General features: G+C 39.6%; 1 long non-coding RNA gene across 1 annotated transcript; it reads left to right on the top strand.

Annotated features, from left to right (window-relative positions):
* Positions 1-396: 396 nt before the first annotated feature.
* On the top strand, positions 397-13,288 carry LOC133714271 (uncharacterized). The gene is made up of 4 exons (XR_009848531.1): positions 397-563; positions 829-1,318; positions 1,486-1,597; positions 13,105-13,288. It is a non-coding gene; the product is annotated as an uncharacterized LOC133714271 (long non-coding RNA).
* Positions 13,289-13,730: the final 442 nt, after the last annotated feature.

Here is a 13,730-nt window from a genome sequence, read left to right as displayed (position 1 = left end):
AAGAAGTTGTGGATGAGTGGTTATGTGCATATTAGTTTTATGTGTATTTAGGGTTTACGGTTGACCACAAAGATCAAGACCCAAACGAATACGAAAATAGTTGAAATTTTGATCATAACCATTTCTTCATGTCATGAAAACATCCAACGGTTGAATTTCATGAATTCTATTTCCTCAACCTTGTTGGTTATGAGATGTATAAATTGATAAATTTGAGATTACACATATATTTATAGCATATTAGTAGGTACCATGTAAAATTATCAACTTGAGCTATTCAATTACTATATTAATACATTATTCAAATGATTCAAATGATTATTACGTCAACTTGAAAAATAGATACAAGGGTCCAGCTGGTTTCACAAACATTGATCAGACTGATGAGGATGATGCTTTCCTCAATCAAACTAGCACTCAACATGTGTTGCATCATGTTGAAGAATCTAGGACGTTTGACTTTTTTACCGGTCACGACACCTTTTTGGCTTCCTTGAGTGCTCCATCTGCAAATCTAAATGGTGGGAACACATTCGTGCAGCCTTTCTGAGCATCAATTGCAGGTGCGTATTGGTATATCTTCCATTCAATATAATTGTATTTGGTGTACGTAGTTCTTTTAGTTTGTTAAACCACCCACACGTTGTCTTACTTGCTTAATTAGCTGTGTTGTATGGTTTCTTGCGATGTTATTTTGTGAGATTGAATCTTGATCAAACAGATCAATTGGGAGATTGAACGCTAGTAACACGGATAATGCTAAAGTATCTGAAAAGAGAACTTTTCTTTTCTATAACTTGACAATAAACATTTCTTTTATTGACACAGCCTGCTGGAGGTCAGAGTAAAATCTTGTTCACAGAGGACCATGTTGTCAAGACTTCCAAGAAAATTCATAACCAGAAGTTTGCAGAACTGACAGGCAATGAAATAGTTGTGGTAGTGATATATTTATAGATCAGTAGTGCAAAACTTTGTAGTCAGAAAAGCATGATGTTTGGCTAATTGGGTGATTACAAGTTTCCTTGTATCAGTTTCAACTGTGTGTTTACTAATCATTCGTTCATGGACCAATTTCTTTATAAATTAGCTTTATAATTTATGATAATGCCATGGTTCAGATTTATATTTTTGGTATGGTTTGAACAAGGTGAATAAGCCAAAGTTTGAACACTAAAGTATTAGATTCTGCATGTGACATAACTGAAAATGAATGCAGCACTTCGCATGGTTTGCCATCCATGCCCCTCTGCGGTAAAAATGGGTTTATCAGTTTATATTCATGGACCGCAATTGGAGGAATATAGGATTTCTATGGGTGAGTAGTAGTAGTATTGTTTTCTAACTTTTCATGATGTTTTCTTCACAATTGATGCTGCTTGGCTTCAATTCTGGGTTTAATTTTGTCTATGTACTTGTTTTTGTTCAGACATTATTCACTGGTCATCATGAGTATTTACTTGTGTTTTTGTTTTAGCGAAACAGTTTATGACAAACATTCTGGTTTAAGTTCGTTTAAGGGACTGGACCAAAAACGAAGAAGATAAGAAACTTACATTATCAGTGGACTATCTGCAGAACCATTGGAACAGTTAAGGTGAGTCTTTTGTAATCTTTTTACCTGGTTATATGTAGCAAGCTTGTGTTTTAATTTATTTTGTGTTCTGGGTTGCTAGAATAACTGGCTGTTGCTTTTGCTAAGAAACTTGTTAGGCTACAGGTAGCTTATCTGATTCATTAATTCATGTTGGGATGATATATAGTGTTAACGTTAGAGATCCGAGGGGTCTCTAGTTAGCATAAAGAATGAGAGAGAGAGAGAGAGAGAACGACACAAGCGAAGTATAGTGGTTCGTTTCCCACCTTAGCGGGAAACTACGTCCACTTGAATGTTGTACTAGTGTGTTGAGCCTTGCGGCCCAAAGGGATTACAAGAGATGCAATGGGATGATGTTCTAAGTGGGAGGAGAGTTCATTTTATAGGTGAATGAATGCTTCTCCTTTACATTTTCTTAGATGTGGGATGACTAAAATTACTATTCTAGTCTAGAAAGCATGTTTGTGAAGGCAACTTTGCAAGGCCGGGAAAGTGGCTTCCCGGCGACGGTTTTGCCACTTCCGGATACCGTAGCGTAGCTTGAACATAGGGCTATAAGATGCAAGTAGCGGTTGGGCCTCACCATGGCTTGTGGGTGTCCCAAAGAGGGTGTTACTTATGCTTGGTAAGATAGCAAAGTAGTCATGCTAGTAGGTATCTACATATAGCTTTTGTTAAGTTCTGCATCATTTCATTGTATTTGCACTACTTTTTATCTTCTTGCTAAAACAGTTTACATCATTACTAAATCGGAAATATAATGGTATTTTCTACAACCTCAGAAACAATTTCCTCAATGCAATTACCATTCAATATTTCAAGCATCGCACATTCTAAGTTAAATACATGTAATCTTAACTCCTCCAGCTTGGGTTCCATGCAATCAACTGTGTATGCCAACCTCCCAATTTCTGTTTCTAAACAAGCGACATCCAAATAAACAGAATCCACCAAATGTACCCCTCTTGGTCCTGGCTTGGACTCTTCAAAATGCTTCTGATTATGCTCCTCCATCATGAAGCCCATCACCTGTTCAAAAATTCTGGAAAAACTCTATTCACTATTCAATGATATGATGCGCAGGAACACATATAAACATAAACAATTGATTATACAAAAATCACATATGAATAACCTGTTAATGTTGTTCTGGTCCAGAAAGCACAGCCCCAAAGATCAAATGGCCTGGAACCCAATAACCCACAATGGAATCCTTCACAATTCCGGTGACTGGAAATCACTAGGATTTAATCGTCTTAACCAGAAAATACAATGAAGATTAATACTCAAAGAAACAGACGTATGTATCCACACAACAGAGGAACAAATCTAAAAATAGACAAGGCAAAAAAATTTAGATTGCTCAAGTATTTGAACTAATATCAAGAACTAAATTTCGCACAAAAACAACCTCCACTAAACCTCGCAGTAGGAAAGGAAGGAGAGATCCATATACCAGTCATGAGCGATAGCGAAGTCTAGAGAGGCGGTTCGCTTGAGTTGCTCGACCGCCCCTTAATTAGCCCGGTGCTCATGACGAAGTAGCCGGAAAGGGGAGGTCCTGAATCCGGGACGGACCCGACTTCAAGAAAGAGGGGAATCGGCAGAAGGCACCGAAGGTGTTCTTAATTAGCCTGATTCGATCTCTCCTTCCCAATATTCTGCGTCTCCTCTTCTCGTTTGGGCTCTATGCAGCTGCTGATCTCTCAGATAATTTTTTTTTTAGATTACATCCATCGTATATCGCGTGCAAAGCATGTGAGTGGAGTAAAATCAGTTTTACTGACGTCGACGTTTTTTGGCCTAACAGCGCATGTATTGCACGCACCGTTAAAGTCCCCAGGTGAGCACCCACCTAGGTAGGTGGAAGAAGCTCCGCTAAATAATTCATAATAAGCAAAACCGGAAGGTGCTCCTCTAATTTGATTATGAGAGGGATTTATAGTGCAATGGAAAGTATAGAGTGAAAAGAGACCCCAGAACCAACTTGGAAGGACATCATAATCAAGGTGGGAAAGACTTTCTTGAGTTCGAAGCCACTTTGGGAAATACGGCCCTACCTTGCAGGACCCTAGTCTTAAAGAATACAATTGAAATTAAGGAAGGTAGCCAATGAGAATTGAAATTAAAATGGCTAAATACTGGTTACTACCCTGTGGTTTAGGTCCAAAATCAATTCAGTCCCAGGACTTCTAATTTTATCAAAAACACCCCTGCAGTTTCAATTTTGATCTAATAGGTCCAATCTGTTAGTCTTCCGATAATTGAGTCATTTAACTTGTTGACGTGGCTCATATATGACCTATGTTTTATGATATGGTGTTGAGGTGGCATGCATAGTCAATTTAGGAGTGGGTCTCACTATTAGAAATCTATCAAATAAAAAGTTTTTCATCAAATAATCCAACTACGTACAAGTTGAACCCATAGCAGAATATTAACAAATTGGACCTATTAGATCAAAATTGAAAGTACATGGGTGTTTTTGATGAAATTAGAAGTCCAAGGACTGAATTGATTTTGGACCTAAACCACAGGGTAGTAACCAGTATTTAGCCCAAATTAAAACCTAAGAATTTAGAGGATATGGTCGCATGATACTCATAAATTCAATGGAAGCAATTATGAAGGGCAGTCAACAGGTAAAGTTAAAATGTCGTCAACTTCGGCATGTTTTTTGTTGTAGATTTAAAGAACACCCAAATTGTGCCTTGAAAGCATTCTGCAATTCTTGCAGAGGTAGAATTTAGTTTCTGAGAGATGTGTGTGTGGGAATTTAGTTCCTGAGAGATGAGTGTGTGTGGGTGTGGCTGCGCACGCGCGCCATCCCTAACATAGAACCCAACAGAGGCACCAAACATGTTAAGAGAGAACAAGATAAAACTCAAGTGCTAAAAAGTTTCCCATCTATAACAAGAGACAAGCTACAGTACCCCCCGTATGACATACCTTTTTATTTTTATTTTTTTAAAATATGGGCTAAATACTAGTTAGTACCCTGTGGTTTAGGTCCAAAATCAATTCAGTCCATGGACTTCTAATTTCATCAAAAACACCCCTGCACTTTCAATTTTGATCTAATAGGTCCAATTCGTTAATATTCTTTCAAATAGTTGGATTATTTGTTGAAAAACTATTTATTTTTAATAGTAGGACTCACTCCTAAATTGACAATGCAGACCACCTTGACACCACATCATAAAATATAGGCCATATATGATCCACATTAACAAGTTAAATAACTCAATTGTCGGAAAACTAACAAATTGGACCTATTAGATCAAAATTGAAAGTGCAAGGGTGTTTTTGATGAAATTAGAAGTTTAGGGACTGAATTGATTTTGGACCTAAACCACAGGGTAGTAATTTGTATTTAGCCCTAAAAATATATAACAAGTTAATAAGATGGTAGCCTGATGAATTGGTCATCAGGTTACCCATTCAATTTTTAACACATGGCAATTTAAAAAAATTAAAATTACCTTTTTAAGCACACATTTGTCATCAATTTTTAATATTGTCCATATACTTGTAAATATTGTTCTAAATGGAGTAATTACCAAAAGGTTTACCCCAATTATAGAATCGAGAGAGTGAGAATCAAGATCTGAGAGAGCTGATGAGAAGGATAATTGCGAGGGATAGAGGTCAAAAAGCACAAGTCGCGGGTTCTAGGTCGGGTTGAGAGAGTAGAGTGAGAAGGAGAGAAAATGAGTTAATTGCGAGGGATAGAGGTCAAAAAGCACAAGTCAAAATAACTCTAAAAATTTTAAAACAACCTCCACACTTAGACAACATTTAAATGTTGTCTGAATGCCACAACATTTTCTAGTCAACTAGGGTTTGGCTATTTGAGAGGGAAAAGTACTTCTCAACTTTTGGATATCCCTCCAAATTTGATATAGGAAATCACCATCTTCTACAACAACAAAAATGTGTTGTCTGAATGCTCCCCATTTTTTCAAATTGAATGAGTATGGTTTTAGTCTATATTCAGACAACATAAAAAAAATTACTCAGACGACATAAAACAATACTTATGTCGTCTGAAGGCCTTTTTGGCATAGTGGTAGTATCTGGATCCAAGATGGGGATGAATATCTACAAATGATGAAGTGTTAATATATTGAGCAATTATTTTAGGAATGTGATGTACAAGTACTCATTGTATACCTTTTGTTTGTGATGCTATGTGATCCAAATTGCTGAGTTCTTTCTTCAAAATGTCGGTACCCTCCTTTGTCGACTGTGATGCAAGATATGATATCTTGCTACTTAAATAACTTAAATCTCCATGCCTGCAATATAGTTACATTTATAAAAGAGATCTTTCATTAGAGTAACTTATTATATGAAATAAATAAAAAAATTATCACTGATATTAACAAGGATGTTTATGTACCTGGCCAATCGTATAGCTTCACTAGGCATATTTCCCTTGGGAACTGTGGAGTGAACTTCAGATTTTGCTTGCTTTGTCCACCACTTTAGTACTAATGACAAAGGTATCTCCCTCATGCACTCATGCTTCATTACATTAAATAAATGAGAACATGGGATGCCTTCACATTCATAAAGTTTGCAAGAGCATACTTGTCAAGGATCACTTTCCTGATGGTAATAAGTAGTCGTGCACTCTTTCTCTTCATCATTGTTACAACTAGATGTAATGTACACACGACATGAATTGAGATGCATAATCCTTGAAGTAATTAGTCCTCCAACCCAATCTATCTCCACACATATTAGTTTAAACACATTATCCGTATAGATGGTAGAGGCATGCTTCTCTAACTGTCTGAGTTGGGTAGAAAGTACATGAGTGGAGTTATTCGACCAAAACTCTTCTTCAGCTACTTTATTTCTAAGTCGTTCAAATGCTTTATCAAGTTGCGGAATGAGTTAAATCAATTTCACTCCATTGAAGCTGAGACTATCCTTCACATACCTATTCATGCCCTCACATCGTTGAGTGCTACGCATGCGAGCGAAAAAATGTCCACTCACAAATGCTTCTGCCCATTTCTCTCGTTTATCATACATCATCTTCACCCAACTTCTATTATGAAGACCATATTTTTCCACCAAAGCTTTCCATCATTACTCAAAACCACAAGGAGTTGTTTCACCAAACATGCAGCGTCTGAACTCTGCAACTATTTCAGGGTTGCGTAAGTTTTTCTGAGCATTTTTGGAAATATGCTATGTACATAAACGATGTGGACAACCGGGAACCACTAGTTCAATAGCCTTTCTCATTGCTTCATCAGCGTCGGTCAAAATGGCCAGAGGTTTTTTGCCCTCCATAGACTCTAAGAACATCTGCAAAACCCATGTGTATGTCTCAACTGATTGATGTCACTTTTGGTTTCCAAACTATACTCTTGCAAATTAGTCTCTGACATCTCAGGTTGAGGTTCATCTGATGCATCCTGACTTGACATCTGAAACATATAACATGAAAATGAATACAACCACTAGCAAATTGAAATTCATACCAAAAACAAAATATCACCAAACTAAATCAAAATCTCAAATGAATAAATAAAACTCCAAAATCAATGCAAAAAAAAAAAAATCCAAGTAAAAATAAAGCATAAACAGAGATGAATCTCACTTTTCTCCAAAACTTTGTTATAAAAGAAACAGAGGAAACCAACCCTTCTCTCTCTAGAACAAAAATACAGTGTATCTCTCTCTCTAAAAGTAAAAGCAAATATCTGATGATAAATAAAGGAATCAGATAAGGAGTGTGAGCTCCGGAAAAGTTTTTCGCGTTAAAGTAAAATAGTTCGATAATTTCCTTATCGATCTCGATAATCGTCTCCACGCTGGAGGAAAATTTCAGGAATTTTCACCAAGTGAAATCCTCAATTTAGGAGTTGGATAATAAAGTACACGTCACGACGAGTTCGTGGAAATTTTCGGGGAATTTTCCGGATACCCGAGCTATTTTTAACTATTTTCCGAAGTGTTTATAATGAATTTCCGAAATTTGGAAATTATGGAAATTCATTTAAATAAAAAGAAATTTCCGCGGTGCAATCTTGGCCATCCATCCACCCACTGCTTGATCGTGGCCGTTCACTTTTAAATGGATCAACCTATATATATCTAGGTGTTGATCAGATCAAGGGTGGAAGAATACCAGGAAGCTCGAGAGAGAGAGAGAGAGCTCGGTGCTCTCTGACCCGACGCGACCTAGAAACCTGCAACAGGGTCCGACCGGTGCTACTTCGTGAAAAACAACAAACATTGATTTGCTGGAGATGTTTTGCTCTATTGATTAGTATAACATATATACAAGAATACAGCTTGATTCTAGGATACAAAAAGGAAAACTATTCTAGCCCTATTAATGCCTAATAACACAGAATCACTGTGATGATTCAGATTGAATGTGTCAACATTTAACACAGAATCAATGTGATGATTCAGATTGAATGTGTTAAATGTTGACAGCTATACTAAGCTAATTTTGCTCTACTCTCCAACACTCCCCCTCAAGTTGGAGAGTGAATATCCTGCACACCCAACTTGCGAATCATAAGCTCGAAGTCCTCTTTGCCAAGAGCCTTAGTCAGAACATCAGCCAGTTGATTTCCAGAACTCACAAACCGTGTCTCCACTGAACCATCTTGGATTTTATCCCTAATATAGTGACAATCCATTTCTATATGCCTTGTACGTTCATGAAACACTGGATTTGTTGCTATATGTAAAGCAGCCTTGTTGTCACAATAGAGCAATGCCGTTTCCTGGTGTAAAATCCCCAAGTCTTGAAGCAAATAACGTAACCAAGTCAACTCACAGCACGCTCCTGTCATAGCACAATATTCTGCTTCAGCTGAAGAAAGAGAGACTGTTTTCTGACGTTTCGACTTCCATGAAATTAAAGAAGGCCCTAGGAACACACAATACCCTGTAGTAGACCTTCTTGTAAGTGGTCATCCTGCCCAATCTGAGTCACAAAAAGCTCGTAGCCGAAGGTCACTATTTGAGGAAAAGAACAAGCCTTGACCAGGAGCTGACTTGAGGTAGTGTACCACTCGCAAAGCTGTCTCCCAATGAGCTTTTCGAGGCTGATGCATAAACCTGCTTAATATATGAACAGGATATGTAATATCTGGCCTTGACACTGTGAGATAAATCAATCTTCCAACCAAACGCCTATACTTCTCTGGATCTTTGAGTAACTCAGTCTTATCGGACAACTTTAATCCACGTTCCATAGGTGTGTCAACAGGGGCAGCACCCAATAATCCTGCATCTTTTATAATTTCTAACGCATACTTGCGCTGACAAATAAATATCCCTTTCTTAGATGTTGAAACCTCAATGCCAAGAAAATACTTTAAACTGCCAAGATCTTTCAAACGGAATGTTTTATGCAAAAATTTCTTGACATCATCTATACCCACAGGATCATTGCCAGTAATTAATATGTCATCAACATATATCAATAAGACTGTAAAAGACTTGCCTTGCCTCCTGGTAAAAAGAGAGTAGTCTGCTCTAGATTGCACAAAACCAGCAGATCGAATAACTTCTGAAAATCTAGAAAACCACTGCCTTGAAGCCTGTTTCACACCATACAAGGATTTATGCAACCGACAAACCAAATGCTCCTCCCCCTGTCTCCGGAGCCCAGGTGGTGGAGACATATAAATTTCTTCATCCAGGTTGCCATGGAGAAAAGCATTGTTGACATCGAGTTGAGAAAGGGACCAACCACGAGACGCAGCTAAGGCAAGGAGACAACGGACTGTAACAATTTTAGCAGTAGGAGATAAGGTTTCCTGATAGTCAATACCGGCCAACTGCGTGAAGCCTTTGGCCACCAACCTGGCCTTGTATTGTTCAATCGAACCATCAGACTTATGCTTGACCTTATAAACCCATCTACAACCAATTGGAATCTTCCCAGGGGGCAGCGTGGTATGGGTCCACGTACCATTGGCCTGCAAGGCCTCCAACTCGGATCGGATGGCATCCCTCCATTCGGGAACATTGGCCGCCTCAGAATAAGAGGTCGGTTCAGCGACGGCACTAAGCTGAGCAACAAAAGAGGAGTAGACTTTGGCACAAACAGTACATCATGTAGATAATATGCGGTACTCAGAAGCAAAGAACCTGTGGCTTCAATATGCACTTTTTCTCCACTAGGTAGCAAAACAGGCGGTAATGCATATTTTATATTTTTATTCAATAATTTAGAGCACGAAGTAATATGATCTGTCGCCCCGCTATCAATTAGCCAATTGCGGGAAGCGACTCGTGACAAACCTGGCTGCGTTACTGCATTTGCTTTGGAACTCGATTCAATATTTGGATTGGGCTTTTGGGCTTGTTGGAGAGCAGCTAAAAACTGCTTGAATTGGGCCTCAGATAAAGTAATTGCTGATCCAGTCTCCTCTTCTACGATGCCTGTCGCACTAACCTGGTTAGCAGAAGGAGAGGGCGCAACTGGTGCAGCAGTGTGCTTCTTGGGAAAATTGCCCGATCCTTGCTTTGCTTTGGGATGACCTGGAGGAAAACCAATCAAGTGAAAGCAAGTTTGGACCCAATGTCCTGGATCACCACAATAGGTACAGTGAGGCCTTCCCCTTCCTCGACCTGAACCAAAACGCGCGGTGAAGCCGCGTTCTGCATCCCTACCGGTCTGAAAATTCGGTCGATCACCACGACCGCCTCTGCTGCCAATCTGGTTCTGCCGGCTGCCACTTCGAACTGCCATGGCAGCGGCACTTGAACTGGACTCCGCTGCTGCAATGAAACGTTGCTTTTCTTCTTGTGCAACGGCAGCATATGCTTGTCTGACACTTGGAAGGGGGTTCATCAAGAGGATTTGACCGCGGGTTGCACTGTAAGTCTCATTTAATCCCATCAAGAACTGCATAAGCTTCTGTTGATCTGCTTGTGCTCCTTGTGATGCTTCTGAATAGGTTTCCAATTCATCCCATAAACTTTTCAATTTCGTGTAGTATGCTGAAACTGATTGTTGTTCCTGCCTGAGTGAAGCGATGTCTCGCTGAATTTCAAATATGCGAGGTGCATTTCCTTGTGAAAAACGCTCACTTAGATCTTCCCATACCTTATGAGCTGTAGGATAGTAGATGATACTGTCAGCAATTTCAGAACTGACTGTGTTAACGATCCATGAATGGACCATGTCATTGCATCTTGACCAAGTCGCATATCCTTCTGGATCAGCTTCGAGTGATGGAGCTTTGATTGAACCATTCACAAAGCCGAGCTTGTTTTTAGAATTGAGAGCCAATGTCATAGCCCTCTTCCAACCTGTGTAGTTGTCTCCATTCAATGGTTTGGAGACTAAGACCAATCCAGGATGATCTGAATGGTGAGTGAAGAATGGATTTGAGATATCAGATGTTGAATTATTGGACTTGCTGGAATTGGGTGGTGGTGATGGGACTTTATAACCAGCCATGGTGATTGTGATTTTTGTGAATTTGTTGTTGGGAAGGCTAGGGAAGAGTCAAGATCGTGAGTCCTGCTCTGATACCATGAAAAACAACAAAGATTGATTTGTTGGAGATGTTTTGCTCTATTGATTAGTATAACATATATACAAGAATACAACTTGATTCTAGGATACAAAAAGGAAAACTATTCTAGCCCTATTAATGCCTAATAACACAGAATCACTGTGATCATTCAGATTGAATGTGTCAACATTTAACAGAGAATCAATGTGATGATTCAGATTGAATGTGTTAAATGTTGACAGCTATACTAAGCTAATTTTGCTCTACTCTCCAACACTTCGTCCGGCCACCGATCGACGACGGACGACCACCATCTTCTTCGCCTCTTCGTCGCCTATAGCCTCATGCTCTTGGATCGTCCATGCACTGAACAGAGAAGAAAACCTGACGACGAGAAGTCCGAACCTTCACCGGAAACCTTTGCAATTTCCAGCGTCTCCGGCCACCTTCTGGGCCGTTTGTGGTATAAAACCTCCTCTCCTCGTCATGATCTTCAAGTCTGTGCAATTATTTTTCGATTTAGCTTAAGTTTGATGATTTACGTTTCTGGGTAGCTACGGCTTTGCCGTGTTCTTCAGCGCCGACGACTTTTCCTGCATTTCTGGTCTGGGTTTCGGCTTCGGTTGTAGCTCTAGACGAGAGATTGTGAAGCTTTTTGGGTTGTAGCACAAGGGATCATCAGCTCATCACTTTCCCGGTCCCGGCAGTGCGTTGGGTTCAATTGCAGTCGACTTCCGAAGGTATAATTCGACTTCTTGAGTGGAAGTTTGGTTCTTGTTGGGTAAATCAGAATCTGTTGCTGGTATTGAAACTTTGGAATCGATTGTTTGTGTGTGCAATGAACTGTGGAATTGTGGTGGAGCTCGAGTTATCTGGGTTGTGTGTTTATGTTGTAGTTAGCAAGCTGGATTATATTTTGACTTGAGAGTGGTTGCATTGTTGAATGGGTGTTGTGTTGCATGTTTGAATTGTGGTTGTTGTGATAAGAAATTATGAATTGATTGTGGAATAGTCGAAAAATGGTCAAGTTATATTTGGGTGTCCTTAGTAATTTGGGCACACCTTGTATGAAAATGGAATCATGTCGGGTGTCCATAGTAAATTCGACGGAATTACTATGTGATGCGATATATAAGGAAATGCATGGAAATTGGTCGATATTCTAATTTCAAAATAACGTGTCGAGTAAATGAGACTATTTGTCAATGTAGTTGCAATTGGTCAATATTGGTCAAAATGGTCAATCCTGGTCAAAGAGGAAAGATTAGTCAAACCTTGGTCAACTCCTGGTCAAACCAGGAAAAGTTGGTTATACAATTTACTAATCATTGAGATTCAGATATTTGTTCAATAAATTACTAACGATCGAAATGTCGAAACTTGGGACTCCAGTTACCCAAGGAACGGAAGGTTTGCGACTCTCGGAGTATGTGAGAGAAAGCATCGAAATCCAGGTAGGGATTCAGGACTCTCCTCGGTTAGTGATTTTCTTATATTGTTATTAAATGATGCATGTTAGTTGGTATGGTTTGGTTATGTTCAAATGCAATGCATACTAACCAAACCATGTAAGAAATGTGATGGCTTGAGAGCGAAGGGTGGCTCTGACTTCCTTGGGTTCGATCCCCAAAACCTCCGGAGGGTTAGTTACGCCGGTCGTCCGGGTATTCCGATCGTAATGACGGGCCCGGCACGTGTGTGTAGCTAGGTAGTGGACGCTCTCACTACGCTTACCTGGTTGATAAATTATTTGAGGTAAGGTCGTGTAGTGGGTCTATGGGACCGGCCATCTGGTAAGGTTCATTGCGCGTGTTTATTTAAGTATCCTGCATCGATTTTCGAGTCAGAAAGCATTATTAAAAAGTTTGTCGTTGATTGAAATATTTGGTTTAAGCATGTTTTCATACTGGGGCCCTAAAGATTTATTATTTGGTTTGAAATCTAGTCGAGGTAGAGTTCCTGTTGAGCAGCGAGGAAGAAAGCTCACCCCTACAACAGTGTGGATGCAGGTACTATGCACTGGTGACGGGACAAAAGCGGACGGAGCTGGGTGTGCGGAATAAGTCCGGTAAACCATCGGTTGGACTTTCTTCTACATTCTTTTTCTCAAACTTCGTGTCTCGAAACTTGTTGATAGTTAGCTTGTGTCAATTTTAGTTCTCATTCCTTAAAGTTCGTATCCTTCGTGTGAACATTCATTCAAGTTCTGGACGATTGAAATGATTTTTGGCAACTCAAAGATTTTCACCTCAAAAATATTTGTAGCTTCCGCTGTGTTTTACAAAAAGTTTTCAAGCAAAATGCCTAGCGGTTCTCTAGGATGTAAATCGAGCGTTCGGTTTATGTTTTAGAGACTCGCGGCACTGTGACGTGCTTAAGCTGGTGAGGTGCAGCTTGGGGCGTTACAAGTAGGGTTTTGTCAAAATGAGCATACCTATTAACACCAATTGACAGGACCCGCCCCGAATTTCACCCTGAAATCCGGGGTGGCCCTGTGGGGCCCACCTTAGGAATAACTCTACCGAAAATTCAGCAGAGTCACCCCTAAAAATGGACTACCCAAAACCTGTAGAAACACATTCACACTTCTAACAAACCAATCTTATATCACTGGAGCCACCCTG

The sequence above is a fragment of the Rosa rugosa genome, chromosome 6 (assembly GCF_958449725.1).
Source record: "Rosa rugosa chromosome 6, drRosRugo1.1, whole genome shotgun sequence".
Classification (NCBI taxonomy): domain Eukaryota; kingdom Viridiplantae; phylum Streptophyta; class Magnoliopsida; order Rosales; family Rosaceae; genus Rosa; species Rosa rugosa.
Note: the sequence above shows the minus strand (reverse complement) of the source record. Positions and strands in the feature narration are given on the sequence as shown.